We start from the raw sequence: 18,134 nt of genomic DNA on the forward strand, positions 1-18,134 counted from the left end.
AGAAGAAGGGGTTCAATGTGCCAAACTCACCTCCTTCATCCCCCATCTGGGGGTGAGGGGGGCGCTCTGAGCCAACCTGCCCCAGCCACCTTCTGCCCTGTCCCAGCCACCTCTCCATAGGCAAGGGGGCCTCATTGCAATAATTATTAAGGATGAGAAGGCGAAGATCACGCCATCTTGATCTGCCCCAACACTTGCCCTGGACGTATAGGTGGGGATTACAAGGATCACCATTGGAGTTTAAGAGTCGATTTAGAGACACTTGGGGTCCTATACTTGGAACAATACGGCACCACTCTCCTCTGAGTGGTACTTTTTCTCCCTTTTTCACCCTCAAGCTCCTCGACATCCCCTCAATCTGTTTCTCCTGCCTAGTCCCCCATCCCACACCCTCTTTATGCTGTTTCTGATGGGTGGCCTGCTGTTTGGAAAGTGAGAGGATTCCCCTGCCTTGATTTATCGCTCTTTCAAGACTAGGATTGGAGGTTGTGAGAGACGGAGCGGTGGGAAAAGCGTTCACCGAGAGAGGTGACGAGCAGGGCAGTTGGGGCGTCCAGGCCGCTGACTGGGTGCACACCTGTCGCGACCGCCAGGCAGGCCTTCGCCGTCCGCCACGCGCCTGCCCCGCTGGGCTGTCGCGAAAGCCTAGACTGGATGTCACGACGGTGAGACCGGCATCGCGATGCTCGGGTTCGGGCACTGCGGGCCAGGGACACAGGCCTACGCTCTCGTGGAGTCGCGACAGGCAGCCGGGCTCTCGCGATCCGTCCCCACCCCAGTCAGCTGTCTGGACGCCACGGCGGAGGGGGCGTCTCTCCGTGGGGCGCGGCTGGTGCGTGTGAGGTCGGTTTCTTCGTGGGGGGGCAGGGAGGAGGGTGGGGAAGTCTCTGCGGGGGGTCGGGGCGGTGAAGGCTGCTGGTTTTTAACCCCTTCTCAACCAGTCCAGGATACTTTTGTCTCCCGGAGATAACTCGGGGGACCGCCTAATCCCCCTCCCCTCCCTTCTCTCCCCCACCTACCCCACCCCCAAAACCACCAACCTCTCATTTTCTAAGTGACTCCATCACCACCAGCCACCGGGACCTGCGGCCTCATTGCTCCAGCCCGCCCCACTCGACAGTCAGACTCGCTCATCGAACTTTTTGATTAACCCTCTCTGTGTTCATCCCACGGAAAACTGTGTGTCCGGCGGGGGGGAGGGGGGAGGCGAGGGGCACTAGCTACCTTTCCTCCATCTCCCCCCACCGCCCCCCTCCCCACCTGCACCGCATCCCATGCCCCACCCCCATCCCTCATCCTTAGGGTCCTCCCCAACCTGGGGGTAGAGACCCTGGGTAAAATACCTGTCTGGCTCCCTCCCTTTCAAAGCTGGGCCAGGGGCGTGGCCTCCCCCAAACGGAGAGCTCACTCGGGCCCCACTCCCTTCTGTGCCCGCCCCCACACTCCTCACCCCTTCATTGTAAATAGTCACTTTTGTACTGGGTTTGAGCCAGGCGACGTGGGGAGTCATTTTTTCTCTTTGTGTTGGCATCCCCAGCCACTGGAGGCATGGCCCACATCCCGGTGTGACTTGGGAGAACCCCGAGGTGTGTCCCCTCGCCTGCCTGCCCCCAATGCTAAGGATTTCAGGATTATCGGTATTATCAGTACGGGGTGCACAGCTCCCCTGGCAGGGACGGGGGAGAGGTGTGGGAAGGTGTAGTCTGACACGACGACTCAGTTATCCCCATCTGTGAAATGGGCTCATTCTCCAGTGAGATAATGGTGGAGTCAGAGGTGTGAGGATCTCTCTCGTTCTCCTTTCTCTGTTTGGGACCGACAGGGTGGAAGAATGGAGGTGGAGAACTGATGGCTAAATCCTTATTAGGAGCTTAAGCTTGTCCTCTGCCTTGGAAAATGAGGGGACTGGAGGACTTTTCGGGTTCCTTGGGTATCCTCAATCCTTAGATTAAAGGCCCAAGCCCAGGGCTGGTCCCTTGCCTGCTGCCCCATTCCCACATTTCCGTTTCTTGGGCCCAGACCATCCGCCATGTGGCCATGCCTCCAAGTGTCTCCATTCAACCCCCTCTAACTGATTCCTTCCATCCTCTGCAACCAGAGACGCCGCCCACCTCCTCCCTACCACCTCCAGAAGCTCCTGGCTGGGGCCCACTGCCCTCTCCTCTCCCCTTCCCCACATTGCCATGCCTGGGCCACGCCCACCCCACCCACCCACCCCCAGTGTCCGTCGTGTGACTTAGTGCACCATGTATTAGCTTCCATGGCCCCCACCCCGGCCCCCACCACACCCCCTTCCCCCACCCCCTCCCCCTCGGCGACTTCACCTTTTTTTGCCGCGATAAACGCCATCTCAGCATCTGTGTCTAATGTTGTCTTTTTTGCTTGACATCACACACTCCTTAACCCATCCCCTTCCCTCTCCCTCCTCCCCACACCTCCACCCTTATCCTAAATTCTTTCCCCCTTTCCCTCAGGGCTCCGGGCATCTAGGGGAGGAGGGAGGGGGGACCCCTGAAGATGGGCCAAGGAGGGGAAGAGTGAATTGTTCTCTGGACTGCGTGAGCACCCAGAGTAAGTGTGTCTGAGTGGAGCAGGTGCTCCAGGTTCAGTTTGCAGGCGTCCGTGTCCAGTCAGGAGGACGGACACCACCACAGCACATCCTCAGCACCACAGTCCCGCAGACGCGCTCCCGGGCACACATTCCCACACACAGCATTGCAAGGGCACAGCCCCAAGTAGAGTCAGGGTAGCCTAGGGTTAAGGTTTGGGAGTCCCGTTGGTTGAGATCCAGGTTGAAATCCCAGTGCTACTATGTAACCTTGGGACTTTTCCCCTCTGCACCTCCATCTCCCCATCTGCCAAACGGAGATTTTTAAATTGTTATTTCTATGGCTTACGCTAGGATTTTAATACACTGCTTACTTAAAAATATTGTCCAGCACCTACTGTAGGTAAGGCACTGTTCTAGGTGCTGGGGATAAAGCCATTAACAAACATATCTGCCTATTCTACTGGAATCTGGAAATTGACTAAAGTCAGCTCAGAGGTTGCAAACCATCAGCCAGCAGGCATGCCTGGTGCACTTATGATTTTGTTTGGCCTGAGCAGTGTTTGTGTGAATTTGATGCCAGCGTTTAAACACTGGGAGACTTCTGAAAATGTGGCTTTTGAGCCCCTCTTCAGAAATCGATGTGGCATCTCTGGGTAGCCATAGCCACCTGGCTATAACTGGATGAGTGGGGCCGTGACTGCCCATCCCCCAGGGCAAGGGGGCTGTGTCACATGCCTGGTTGCTGGACGAATTTGAATTTGCAACCCCTGTGGTAAGTGTTTAATACTAATCTCCTTACTTTTTGGAGGTGTCAGAGCCGGGGCTGGCCAGGAGGTGATGTGCCTGGCAGGAGAAAGGACAGAGTTGAAGATGGAGAGACAGAAGAGACATGTTCAGGGGGAGGCCCAATGCGCTGGTTCTGATGTGACCAGCACACCTCGCTGCTGCTTTCTGGATCTCAGCCTCCACATTGGGAAAACACCCACAAAGCTGTATTTACCTTCTGGAATATCCCAGAAGGATTCCATGAGCGAATCACCCGCTCAGTACCTGGCACAGAGGAGATGCTCAGCAGATAGGGGTCACTGGAGAGAACCCTCCAGCTGAAAAATTAACAATAACATGATTCTAGAGAAGGACAAACCAAGGGGCGGGGGGAGGTAAAAGGAGACAGCCTACAACAAAGTACGAGACAGGGATAGGGATAAAGACAAGAAAGGAAGACATGGAAAGGAGTCCTCAACTGCTTGGGGTGTGTTCTTTCATCTGTTCACTCATGCATTTGTTCATTCAGCAGGCATTTATTGAGCACCTACTATGTTCTCAGGCTCAGGGACATGGCAACAACCATGAAAAGTCACTGGTCTCATGTTAATAGACTGCAAGTCATCTCCCCAACTCTTAGCACATAGTAGATGCTCAAAAATCTACCACAACTTGCTCCACAGGCACCTCTGGTCCTGACCTGTGAGCTTCAAGTATTGCCTGGTATTCAGAAATATCACTAAGTCAGGCCATTTTCATGGCAAATGGAGGAATTTTCCACCAGAATGCCAAGAACTTGGAAGGGATTGGGGGGAGAGGGTGGAGTTTAGTCTCTGTTTTGCTGTGTGACTTTGGAAAACTCTCATGACCTCTCTGGCCCAGGAGATGGAAAGGAAAGGACCTGAGGTCAGGATACAGGTGAGTAATCGGGGATTCCTAATACTCAAAGCTTCCAAACTTTCTTTGGTGGCAGGGGTGGAGTAGGGTGGAGAATTACAGAGGTATGGGGGGCGGGGCTTCGATGAAAAGAAATGAAGAAAGAAGACAGAAGAGGTTGCTGGAGGAGACAGATGTCCCTAGAGGCAGGGCTGGGCTGAGAGGGTGGCTGAAGGAGATGGGCGAGTTGGGGGTGTCTGGGACTCAGGGATGGTTCTGCGAAGCCATTACACATTGGAGCAAGGTCATTAAGAGAACAGAGAAGGCAGAGGGAAAGAAAGACAAACGCAAAAAAAAAGACTGAAAAAAGGCAGAAGGAGAACAGAAATGGAGAGAGGGTTGCCAGATTTAGCAAATAAAAATACAGTATGTCTGGTGAGATTTGAATTTCAGATTTTTTAAAAATGAGTATAACTTTTTCAAAGGATTTTATTTATTTTTAGAGAGAGGGGAAGTGAGGGAGAGAAATATCAATGTGAGAGAAACATCAATCGGTTGCCTCTCAAACGCGCCAGACGGGCCCCACTAGGACCGAACTTGCAGCCGAGGCATGTGCCCTTCCTGACAGGAATTGAACCGGCGACGTTTCTCTTCACAGGATGATGCCCAACCCACTGAGTCACACCAGTCAGGGCAAAAGGAGTATAATTATCTTAAGTATGTCCCATGCAATACTGGGGCCATACTTAAACTAAACTACCTAAAATTCAAACATAACTCGTTATCCTGTATTTTATCCGGCAACCCCAGAGGGAGAACAGCGATCTGCGGGGCAACAACAAAGCCAGGAGAACTGGCTGGAGGAGCCAGGTCTCCCAAGTCCACGACCTGGAATCCTAAATCGGGCATGCCTTGCTCTCCGCCCCTGGGTCTCCTCCTTTCTCTGCCCTCACTCTCCCCAGCTCTCTGTCCCTAAGACTCCTCTCTTTTTCACTCAGTCTCCCTCTCTTAGAGACCCTGTCCCTGTTCCCTCCCTTCCTTTGTTCCTCAGTCTTCCCACAGAATCTCTCAGACATCAGAAGTGGCTGGGTCACCCTCCCACCTCTTCCCAAATCAAGTGGAGTCTGGGACTTCAGAGACAAGGCCTGTGAGGCAAGTGACAAGAGAGGTTAGGGGGTGCATTCAGGGACACTACACCCCTCCCGCATTAGGCAATTGAAGCTTGGGGCTGGGAAATAAGACATTCTGTCAGGGTGCCCCGCCAGCGGGCGGGGCCTCGGGCATTCCAACAAGTCAGGGGCCTCTCCAACGTCCCTCTGTCCTGCTTCCAACTGCTGTGCCTGCTGAACTCTGGTCTCTAAAGGGTCCCCTTCCAACACCGCCGCTCCAGGATTCTGGGGAGGTCTCTGTGGCTGTTCCTGGCCCTGTGCCCGTGCCGCTGCCAGCGCTCCTCTCTGCCTCAGTTTACCTTCAGTATTTCTCTGGGTTTCTGTTTCGTATCTTTTTTTCCGTCACCTTTTTATTTTGTTTTATTTTTTCAATTTCATCCCACTGTATGCCTCTGGGTTCTGTCTCTCTTCTTGTCTCTGCCCAGAGGGGGCGGCGGGGGGGGCTCTTGTGTGCCTCTGAATAGCTTGCCCTGTCTCTGCCCGAGTCTGCATCTCTTTTTCCCGGTCTGTGTACCCATTATTGACCAGCGGCAGCCAACAGAATCCACTTGGGCCAGTGAAAGGAGAAAGGGACTTACTAAGGGGCACAGAGTCTGCCAGAAGACACAGACTCTATGCTGAGCCTCTAGAGCACTCCCAAACCCACCACCCAGAAAAGGGCACCCAGGAACTGCTGCTCCCCTGCGCGATCAGCAAGCCGGCCGCAGGGCCCGTGACCACACTGGCTCGCCAGGATCGACGGTGGCAAGGCGGTGGCCAAGCGGCTGCTTCTCTCCCCACATAATTAGAAATTCAAGCTTCCCGCGAAGGCATCTGATTGGTTGAACCTAAATCTCCGTCTGGAAGTCACCACCACCGCCGCTGAGCATTCTGGGAATTGTAGTTTTAACTTGCCGACCCCTGCAGTTAGTGCGGTAGGAGGGTGAAATAGATGCGAAGTGGAATAAATGTTGCAGGGGGGGGCCATTTTCTCCCCATTATTGCACGCACTTTCTCACTGTCCATCTCTTTTAATTTTTATTACAGTTAACATTCAATTTTATATGTCAGTTTTCAACTACAGTGGATATTCAATATTATATTGGTTCCAGGTGTATATACAGCATAGTGGTTAGACATATAAGTTATAAAGTGATGTCCTCTTAAGTCTAGTATCCGCTTGGCACCATACATAGTTATTACAATATTATTGACTATATTCTCTATGCTCTATGTCCAACTCCCTAAGTTCATGTATTTCTTGCTTTCAGCCCTCTTTGTCTCTGCTTTTTCGCCTATTTGTCACTGTCCGGTTTTATTTCAGTTTTTCATCTCTATGGCCTTCTCTGGTCCTCTTTCTTCATCGCTGGCTGATCAGCGCCGCGCCCCATTGTCTTTCTGTCTCACCCTCAGGTCCAGCTCCAACATGGAGGGAAGTTTCCCTCTCCGTCTTCACCCCATTCTCAGCTGAACCGGAGGCTCAGAGTTTAAGGGAGGGAAGGTATGGGAGTCCCTGATTCCGCGGACGAGCAAGAAGACCCAGACTTTGGCATTTCTCAGCTAGTCTCCCTGCAGGTGGGAAAAGCCAGCCCCTCCAGATAGGCAACGTGAACGGAAAGAGTATGGGGAGTTCCCGGCTGGAGCTGAAGTGACCACAGGGGTTTGGGGACAGAGACAGGGCCTGTCAGCCAAAGGTAATTGACAACTCAATCTGTTTTCCTAGAAGCTGTGGCTACCTCCACCCGCTGCCTCTTCACTGTTCTTCTGCTTACCGAATGATCTTAGAACTTCAGAGAAATGGAGCTCCATCCAACTCAGGAAGCACATGATCATTCCAAAAATATTTACTATGTGTCCCCTGATTCATTGCCAGGCACTGTTCTAGCCGCTAGGGAACAAAAGAAATGACATCTTTCCCTGTCCTTAAGAACTTACACTGTACTAAGGGAAACAGACAATAAATAAGATAAATGGGTAAATTATACAGTACCCTAGATGATCATACATGTCATGAAGAAAAATGAGACCGAGAAGGGAAATAGTGCTGCAAGAGCGAGGCATTGTAATTTTCAGTAAGATGAATGGAAAGGCTTTACTGAAAATGTGGCATGTGAGTAAAGACCTGAAGGACAGGTGGAAGTGAGAATTTAGATATCTGGGGAAGGAGCATTTCAGGCAGAGGAAACAGCAAGTGAAAAGGCCCTGGGGTGGAATGTGCCTAGAATATATGTGGAGTAGCAAGCAAGCAAGGGTGGCTGGTGCAGAGTGAGCAAGGGGAGGATGGAAGGAAATTAGGTCAGAGAGGAGACAAAGAGGGCCCTCTTATTTGGAGTCTTGGGGGCCACCGTGGGCTTTGACTTTTACATCTAGTGAGAGCGAAGCCATGGGAGGGTTATGAGCAGAGGGATGTGAGCGGACTCGGATTCTAACAGGATCACTCTGGCTGTTGTGTGGGGCATGGTCTGTAGGGGGTGGGGGCTAGGAGAGTGGAATAAAGCAGGGAGCCCAGTGAGCAGATGGCTGCAGAAGGTCTGGAAGTAGGTGGTGGTGGCCATGGAGGTGCAGAGGAATGGTTGGATACAGATAGAATTTGAAGGTGCTGTTAATGGCATTTGCTGGCAGACTGGATGCGGGGTGTGAAAGATGAAGAATCGGGGATGACTTCTAGTCACGTAAAGCTCTTAGGGCTGGAGTCTGGTTCTTATTAGAATTAGAAATTAATCAGGCTGATTAAGGATCAGTAGGCATGACTACCACCAGGGTTTGGTTGGGGGTTCAAGAAAGGGGTAAGATTCTGGTAAAGATGACAACCAGATTGAGAAAGAGAAATGCAGAGACAGAAGTAGAGACCAGAGGGAATGTGGGGAGAGCTCAGAGACTAAGGGACTGAAACCTAGAGAGAGAGAGGGAGAAAGATCCAGAGAGGGAGGGCAGTCAGAGAGAAGGGCATTGGGGGGTGGGGGTGGGGAGACAATAGATACCCAGAAGGGCCGTAGACAGAGACCCAGAGAGAAAAAAAGAACAGAAAAAAGGAAGGCAGGAAGGAAGGAAGGAAAGAAGGGAAAGGGAAGGGAAATCCAGGAAGGGGCTGGAGGGGGCGCCCAGAAGCCACCTCCTCACTCTCACCTGAGCCACGCTTTCTCTCTCTACTTAGCGAGGCCTGACCTGTATTCTGGGTTCTTCTGAGTGATATTTATACGTAGTCCATTTGTTAATTTTAGTAGATGAAATGTCATTTTTATCCTTTTTCTTCGTTTTTATTTTTTCTTTTTAAGTTTTGAATCTTAGAAGAAAGGGAGGAAGCCTACAGTTTGGACCCACTCCTCTTTAAAAAAAAAAAAAAAAAAAAAAGCAACCATAACCCTTTCCATTCTTGCTACAGAGCCCAGAGATTGGGTAGAACTTTGAGGATGAAGGTAGCAGACAAGTGGCCTTTGCTGGCAGGTAACCTAACATCACTAGGTTCCTGCGGCTCTTTTCTCCCCACCAGAAGAGATGTTTTTGGTCTCTGGAGATGTTTTTGAAAGACAGATCACTATAGACAAAGGGGGTGGGTCAGTGACTTTTACAGCCTCTGCTAACCCCCCTCCCGATGCCCAGAGATTCAAGTTGCCCCAGCGCAGAACGTAGTTCACCAACTCCCCTAGGCAATACCTTTCCAGTGGCAAATCCCTCCCCACAAGAGTGACTACTCAAAGCTTAAAGCATTGAGGGGGCGGGGCGGAGTGCTAGACCGGGTGAGAAAAGGCGTGTAGAGTGGGATGGGCAGGACAAGCGTGGCATTCTGTGGGCGGATCCACACCTGAAATTGTGGGGGCGTGGTTTTATTGCTATGATTGGAGGGCAGAGGCGGGGCGTGGTCGCAGGGCTGTGGGCGTGGCTAAGGAACGCAGCCTTCGGGAGAAGGAAGGTAGCTGATGTTCCTTAGGCCTGGGATTGGAGGCTTGGGGAGAGGGCCTGGTTTCGCACCGTCGGGTTCGCACGGGGGTCGGAGGGTGAAGGCTAATTCACAAAGGGATCGGAGAGAGGATGCCCAGGGGTAATCTTGTAACTAGTCCTGGAAGTGGAAGATCCGGAAAGTATCGAGGCGGCTCCTCCAACTGCTCTCAGAAAAACATAAATGCTAACATAGTAACACACAGTGGACACCCAATGAAGCTGAAGTAATATCAGCCAGCCCACACTGTGGAATGACACACTTAATCCTATAGGTTGCCCTTGATTAGCCCCCCACCAGAGGCTGGGCCCTAAGCCTGCACCTGACATCCACCATCTCCATGAATCCTCAAAAGGCCCTGCGAGGTAGAAACTGATTATCACCATTACACAGACAAGGAAAAAGAGGCAGAGACATGAAGGAACTTGCCCAAATTCACCCAGCTAGTGAGATGTATCTGAGAGTTCAAGTCATGCAGGCTCCTTCCCCAGCTCGTTGTGTTGATTGACTGAGACCTCAAATACTCACGTGAACCGCAGGAGCAAGCACAAGGTAACAAGCGACAAGTATACTAATGCACACCCTGACTGGATGGTCCTCTCCCCACGCCCACCTTGCCAGCTGTGGGACTGGGGTCCTCATCTGAACCAACAGTGACAGCCCCTGCTTTGTTCAGCTGGCAGAGCTGGAGTCAAAAACCAACCTCTGGGCCAGAGACCCCTGGGAAGACCTAGGATGAACTAACTCTAGGGGGCCGTTGACCACTGAGATCAAGATAAACTTGAAGGAAGTCCTGGCCTAGTGGCTAAGAGCAGGGACTCCAGCGTGTCACCCTTCCTTTGTCACTGACTACATGGGTGGCTGTGGGAAAGGCAGTTATCCCCTCCAAATCTCTTTTCCCATCTGTGCAATGGGGATCATCAAGTTCCTTCCGCTGATTATAAAGGACTGAGAACAGCCCTGACTGGTGTGGCTCAGTGGGCTGGGCATCATCCCACAGACCGAAGCCTGGCTTTTGGGCCACATCCCTGGCTGGGGGCATGTGAGAGGCAACCAATCGATGTTTCTCTCCCTTTCTTCCTCCCTTACCCTCTCTTTAAAAATAAATAAATAAAATCTTAAGGGAAAAAAAATAAAGCCCTCAAAACAGCCTGGCACAGACTGAGTGCTCTGCAAGTCAGTCATTAGGACTAAGGCATCTCAGTTTACCTGTCTGAGGGGCGTGGTGTAGACCCAACCAGACCGCTGGACTTGAGTGTCCAGTGAACCCGATGAGATCGCACAGAAGACTGCGTGTGTTCATACAGCTGTCATCAGATTCTCCAGTGGGTCCCCCAAAAGGTGAGAGAACACAAATAGACAAAAGGGTGTCTCTCTCTACAGCAAGGGGTCTCGGATCACATCACTCTGCTTATAACACTCCCACCCCCACGGCCCGCGGCTTCCCGTGTCAAAGCCCACGCACTGTATGCTCTGCAAAGTCTCTGGCCTGAACTCCAGAGGACCTGAGCTCCGTGCCACTTGCATTCCTGGCCTCCACACCCTGCTTTCTCTCTGTTCATCAGGCACACCGAACTTGGTCTTGCCTCAGGGACCTTGTACATTTGCTGCTACCCTTCTTTCCAACAAAAATATCCCTCATCACAGGAATGTTCTCCAACATCCCACCTAAAATAGCCGCACCCCTCTCCTCACCCCTCTCTGGGGCTTCTTCACCGAACACCCTCTTTTTAGAGTCTTCACAGCACTTAGCACTGTTCATTCATTCATTTCAATGTGTCTTCACTCAGAGTATTGCCATGTGCTGCTCTGGGCACAGACACAAGAGCAAACAAGACAAAGTCCCTGCCTTCACGGGGCTCACACTCTGAACCTCATAACTATTTGTTTACTTCCTGGTCTGTTGTCTTCCTCCCCCACCCCACTCTCAGCTAAAATGTTTGCTCCCCTGAGAGAGACTCTGGGTCCCTTGAAGTGGATGAAGAAACTACTCAGACACTCACCATTTGAGGAAGGAAGGGAGGGGTTTTCTCTGAGGAAAATCACCCCCGTTTCTTTATTAGCCAGGGTTTTTATCTACTTTCCACATGGGAAATGCATAAGGAAAAACATGCAGCCCCTCACCAAATGGTTGGGAGTCATAACAAAGGGAAATGCAGATCAATACAGGGTTGAGGCCCCAGGTATTTTACACAAGTTCAAAAACATTTACTTAAACATTTGCTCAATTGTTCTACTTTTTACATCCTACTGACAAGAATTTGGGGCTCTTTAGAGAAAAACAGAGCAGTTTTCCTTTTCCTTAAAAGCCACTTTGTATTTTTATTCTATCTTTAAAATTCCCCCGGAGGGTGGGATTCAGAGCAGGCCTGGAAGACAACCTGCCGGCTAAGGGCCTAGCAGGGGGCGGCTCCGCACAGTGGTCAGAGTCTTTTAAACCAAGCCTGTCTGCTTCCCACATCTCCCCATGTCTGTCTGTCCCCCACACTCCCCGAGAGCAAGGAGCACTTCTGTCACATTCTGATGTACATTTTGGAAATCTCATTCCGCTTTGTAATATTTAAAACCTGTCCAGTGGCCCACAGGGTCCTGCCTTTTCTCTCTCCTCCTCCCAATCTCCCTCTCAATGTTACAAGCCACAATGTTCCTTCAACACACCACCAGTCACACTCTGACCTTAGGGCCTTTGCATTGGCTACAGTCTCTGTCTGGGACACTTTCCTCCCACATATCTATAAGGCTCCTTCTCTTATCTCCTTTAAGACTCTTCTGAAATGCCACCTCCTCCAAGGAGCCTTCCCTGACCACTCCTTATCTCCTCACCTTTATTTTTTCTCCACAGCACATAGCCCTACCTATCGTATTATATTTCATTTGTCCATTTTATTTGCTAGTTGTCTAAAATTCCAGCTCCATAAGAGCAGGGACTTTTGTATGTTTTGTGCACCACTGTATCTTCAGCACCTAGAACAGTGCCAGACACATTAGGTATTCAGTGAGTATTTGCTGAATAAATGAGCAGATATTCTGCCATCTCTCTGTGCCCCACAGCCTCCATCCCTCTGCCTAGCGCCCTTCAGTAAATCTTTGGTGAGGGAATAAAGTTTAAAATCCTAGCTAAAAATCACTATGTACCTAGTCTAATGACTTCATCTGTGTCATCCTCAAAACAGCCCCATAACAGGGAGCCAGCAATGTTCTTTTTGTGAAAAGGAAGCAAACAGAAGCCCAGAGGCTTCTCAAAACCACACAGTTGAAAGTGGCAGTGCCAAGGCTGTCCCAGGCCCTCTGGCTGCAGAGGCCACACTCCCAACCACCATGCTAAGTATCACGTTTTTCTTTTCTTTTCTTTTTTAAGGTTTTTATTTATTTATTTATTTTTAGAGAGAAGGGAAGGAAGCGAGAAAGAGGGGGAGAAACATCAATGTGTGAGAGATACGTTTTGCATGCCCCCAACTGGGGACCTGGCCAACAGCCCAGGCATGTGCCCTGGCTGGGAATCGAACCAGGGACCTTTGAGTTCACAGGCCAGCGTTCAGTCCACTGAGCCACACCAGCCAGGGTGTATCACTTTACTCTTGTGTTCTGTTTTTTGTTTCTGTTTCCCAGCCCCCTCTTGAAACCTGTCTCCTGCCATCACTGTAAATGTGTGCCCCTTTTTTCTCTCTGCAGACCTGAATTTGAATCCAAGCTAACTGGATGAAATCAATGACAGATGTCCCTGCCTGGGCCCAGTGTCCTGTTCCGTAAAATAGGGATATTAGAAGACCGCCTGACAGGGTTGTCGGGAGGGTTTAATGAGATTGCACAGGCCAGCACCGGATAAACAGAGACCGCGAAAACAATGACGTTGAGCTCCTGAGGGGCGTGTCTCTCTCTCCCTGGTCTTCATCTCCTCTGTCTTGGTCTCTGCCCCTCAGTCCCTCTGGGAGTCCTTGTCAGTTTCCTATGTTTCTCTCCCCATCTTAAGATTTCTCTCCCCTTGCCCCTTTCCACCCCTCTCAAGGACCCCCACAAGGTGTTTTCAGCCTGCACTCAGCCTCGTGGAGGCTGAAAGGGAAATTTACGCGTAAACAGGCAGCCAGGGAGGCTGGTCAGAGTCTGGTGCGCAGCCAGTGGTCTGGCCCTGCTGTGGGAGCAGAGGCAGTGAACAAGTAAACACCCCAGGCCGATGAATTTCTCATCAGTATCACCTTTGACAGTTCCCTTAAGTACACAGCCCAAACACAGCTTGGAAGAAGGTTGTCTGAAGAGGGGTGTCCTTCAATTACTGACCCAATGAAACACCATGGGAGAGGGGGGTGGAGGGCAGAAGCACAGCTATCACCTCAGTAGTAGAGCCCTAGGCAAAAACAATTGGGGAAAGGAGAAATAATACAGAGAAAAAATCAGGCTGGCAAGCAACAAAATCTATGTCTCTGGACAATAGGTGTGATTGTTAAGGGGTCTGGAACCTCAGAACCCTCACCTCTCCTTAGTCATTCTTACACATGCAGCAGATGCCACAGTGGCAGAGACCAGCACTGGGTCCCCAAGTCCCAGCTCTGCCACACACAGGGAGGAACTCACGCCTCCTGAGCTGAAGGTCTCAGCTATGATTCTGTGGAAAGCACTTAGCGCAGAGACCTCCATACTCGCTTCGGTTCTTTCCTCCAGGAACCTTGTTCTTCTACACGGCAGACACCACCCCTTCTGCCTCCGAGAACGTCCATGGCCCCCTGGCCAGTGTGGCTCAGTTGGTTGGAGCGTTGTCCCATAACTGAAAGGTTGTGGGTACGATTCAGAGCACACACCCAGGTTCCCAATTCCACCTTGGATCCAGGCGCCTTCGATCCTTGATCCGGGCACATAGGGGAGGCAACCAGTTGATGCCTCTCTCTTCGGTCAAAGTTCCTCTCTCTCTCTCTCTTCCTCTCTCCCTTCCTCTCTATCTGAAAATAATAGGGGGAAAGACGTCCTCAGGTGAGGACAAAAACAAAAACCACTGCCCACGCATAGCCAACAGGTCTCATCCCTTTTTCCTATAAAAATCTACGGGGCTCATACACCCCATGCTTCCTGATTCCCCACCTCATTCTGTCCCCACGCCTGGCAAACCTGTCTACGCTCCCTCCCGTGCTTTTTGTTGGCCACTTTTGCAGGCTCTTACAAAGTACGGAGGACGTCCTGGGTCTGGATCCTGGGCTCGGCTGCAGCCTACCACTCACCGTCCACGTAACCTTGGACAAGCTCCTGGGTCTCTCCGAGCCTCTCATGGCTCATCTGTAAAATGGGGCTATTCGTAGACTCTGCTTCGCAGGGTCTGGGGCAGGTTTTCAGGAGATGACAGGTAGAGCCTGCCTGAGCATGTGCTGACTGAAGGAGACACTCCACAGATAAGTGTCCGTAAGATTCTTGCCTCAATTTTGTCTTAATTACTAGAGCTAACATTTAATGAGCACATCCCATGGGCCAGGCTCTGTGCTATATATAGCTGTGCTGGAATCTGCGCTCCAGGGCAGGTGCTGACACACCCCCCTCTTGATAGATAAGGAAACTGAGGGCAGGAGAGGCTAAGTAATAAGCCTATAGCCCCCTGGCAAACAAGTGGCAGAGGCAGGCTTGAACCTGGGGCTGGCTACTGAGCATTTACCCACAATGCCGCCCACCCCCTAAACTGTGGGGTATTTTGTGCTCAAGTCACCCCACTGCCCGACCCAGTGATCCCAACATTATGCCAGTGAGATCTGACTTGCCTCTTTAGGGAGGTAAATAGGCAGAAAATCTCACAGCCAACCATAAGACCACGAGTGTGTTTTTATTTATAGGTTTTCAGAAAGTGCTCAGTCCACACATGAATCTGGGGTCCTTGGCCGGGAACCGCAGTTTTAAGAGACTGAAACTCAGGTCCTTCCTATCTTAGACCTCTGTAACATCAGAAAGCGGGGTGCACTGGACCAGGTGATCTGAAGGTCCTGTGGAGCCCTCAGATGCCTTCATTTATTCATTCATTCCACTGTCAAGTGTTCAGTGAGGCAACACAGAGCAGTAGTTAAGGGCTCTGCTGGCTGCTGGCTGTGTGACCATTGACAAGTCACCTCACCTCTCTGAGTTCAGTGGCCACCTTTGTAAATCAGAAATAATAATGTACTTAACTCAGGGAAGCAATGAGGGTTCCACGGCACGAGGTGCATGAATGGCCTTGTAGGAACAGCCTTGGCTTTGCCCTAGACGACACAGTCCAGAGGGAGAGAGAGAGCCATTGTCAGTCAGTGATAACTGAGTGGACAGGGCCGGGATGCAGTCACCCACAGAACTTGGCTAACCCAGCCTGAAGGTGGGAGGGCTTCCTGCAGGAGGATACGTTAGAGCTGAGCAGTGCTGGCCTCTGGAAGCGCTAAAGACATAGGACTCACGGTGTGAAAGATGTGTCCTCAGTCTGTGGGCGTGTAGAGCAAGGGAATATAACACGGCCTGGAGAGGCAGGTTACCTCCACCCATTCACTCATCCTTCTTACATCCCCTGCTCTGCCCTCTGCCGAGCCCTGAGCTGGGCGATGCTGGGGACATATCAGGGACCAAGACATCCCTGTCCCTGATCTTCCAGGCTCACAGATCACCGGTGAGTACAGACATCAAACAAACGTCATCTAAATCAAAACTAGAAAGGAAATTACAGGAAGCTGGGAAATCACATCACAAGAAGACCTTTCCTGTGACATTCAGAAATCCCTCCTTTTGTCACCTCCCAACCATGAGCCCATAGACAGAGACAACACATTCATTTAATAAGCATGTATTAAGCTCTTCCTAAGGCATGACAGACATAGTGTCTACACTTTGTTCAGATTTTGGGCCCTTCCTAGATGGAGACAATGTGAGCAACAATCAGAGGAGTGTCTGAAACATATTTCTCATAGATCCCTTCCCTGCTTATACCCTTCAGCGGCTCCTTGTTTCTCTGAAGGCAAAGACCAGCAGGCTGACCTTGGTCTGTGTCACTGGTTGTTAACACCATGAAACCTGACACCCATTTTATAGCACATTTGAAAATGCCCCTTTAGTATTTGGAAATTAAACTCTTAAGTAATATGGCACACCAACACAAATTTTATTTTTAAAAAGTTATATCATGTTCTGCCCTGGCTGGTATGGCTCAGTGGGTTGGGCATCGTCCTATAAACCCAAAGGTCACTGGGTTGATTCCCAGTCAGGGCACATGCCTGGGTGGTGGGCCAGGTCCCCGGTTCCGGGCATGTGAAAGGCAACCACACATGGATGTTTCTTTCCCTCTCTTCCTCCCTCCCTTCCCCTCTCTTCCTCTCTCCCTTCCCCTCTCTCTAAAAATAAATAAATAAAATCTTTAAAAATATTTATATCATGACCTAACTAAACTAATTACAATGGAGAAATTTATAATAAATTAATAATCTATTTTTGTATACAAATGCTCAGGCATGGCTGCTCTAAAAAAGTCTCATCAGGCGGATACTATCAGCTCCGTGGAGACGTACCATGTGCGCAACGACTCCTCACACCAGGAATACACTGTGTGGTGTTTGGACAGTTACCACAATCTGCGCTGCCTGCAGTGATGTGGCTTCTAGAAATAGTGACGAACTGGTTAAAATTCCCAGAAAAACCAAGAATAAGCAGGCCATAAGGTGCACAGTTAGTTGAATTCCAAGAAAAGTGCATCTTGCAATATTGCAAAGCACTGGGTTTATATGTAAAATACAGCTAAGTTCTAGACTCAGCCCATCACAAATGGGTTTTCCTCCCTGCATGGGTGTCCAGTGGGACATTGGGAAGGTGAGGGGGCCAGGGACAGGGCTTGGTTGTGTGGACTATTGAGCAGTCTGGCATCCCTGGTCCCTGCCCACTAAAGCCAGTCACTGTGACAAACCCAAAACGTCCCCACCATTTCCAAAACATCCCCAGAGTGAGATCCGCAGTCTCCTGGCACCCAGTTCCTGTCCACCCGGCAAGCCTCATGTTGGGACCCTCGCTCCGTTCTGGCCACCCCTGCCCCGTTGCTGTCCCCAAACTTCAGGCCTCCTTATCTTGTGTTCCTCTTCCTGGAAGATTTGTCTTTGTGGTCTTAGCTTCCTGGTCACCTCCCCCAGCCCAGCCTCCGTCAGAGCGCCCTGTCTGTGTGTAATCAGGTGTCTGCGGTCTACTGTTTTCTCATTTGCTGGCTCTACCCAGGATGGACTGGCTCTCATGCAACAGGCACAAGGTAGTTGTGGTCACTGCTGAGTTTCTGGTGCCCAACATGGTGTTGGGTGGCTGAGGTGACCACTGGAGATCATTGGTGAAGGAAAAATTCCTTGAAGTGCCATGGCCTGGAAGTAAGGCTTTTGCTTGGCCCTGAAAGTCAGGAACGGCTGGAACGATGCTCAGGGCCGAGGCGGGGCATCCTCAGCGAGGCTGTGCCGGCCAAGGTCTGCTGCTGCTTCTAACATCACTTCCCAGCATTTCTGGCCCCAGGCCTAGCGCATGTCCCAACTCTCACTTCCCTACCATGTGACCTTGAGTACATTCCTTAACCTGTCTGAGGCTCGTAGCCTTCTCTGTAAATTGGCAATGATAGCACTCACCTCTTTGAGTGGTTATGAGGTTATGTGTAGTATGCCCTCAATAAATATTTGTTGAATAAGTGGCTCCTAGTTCTGGAATAAGACATTCGGTTTTAATTTTTTTTAATTAATTAATTTATTTATTTATTTTTTAGAGAGAAAGGAACATTATTTGTTCCACTTATTTATGCATTGTTTGGTTGATTCGATCCCCGACAGGGGATTGATTGAACCTGCAACCTTGGTGCATTGCGACAACATTGTAACCAGTTGAGCTACCCAGCAAGGGCAATTATGTT

This window comes from Furipterus horrens, unplaced genomic scaffold (assembly GCF_987537825.1).
Source record: "Furipterus horrens unplaced genomic scaffold, mFurHor1.1.pri manual_scaffold_13, whole genome shotgun sequence".
Classification (NCBI taxonomy): Eukaryota; Metazoa; Chordata; class Mammalia; order Chiroptera; family Furipteridae; genus Furipterus; species Furipterus horrens.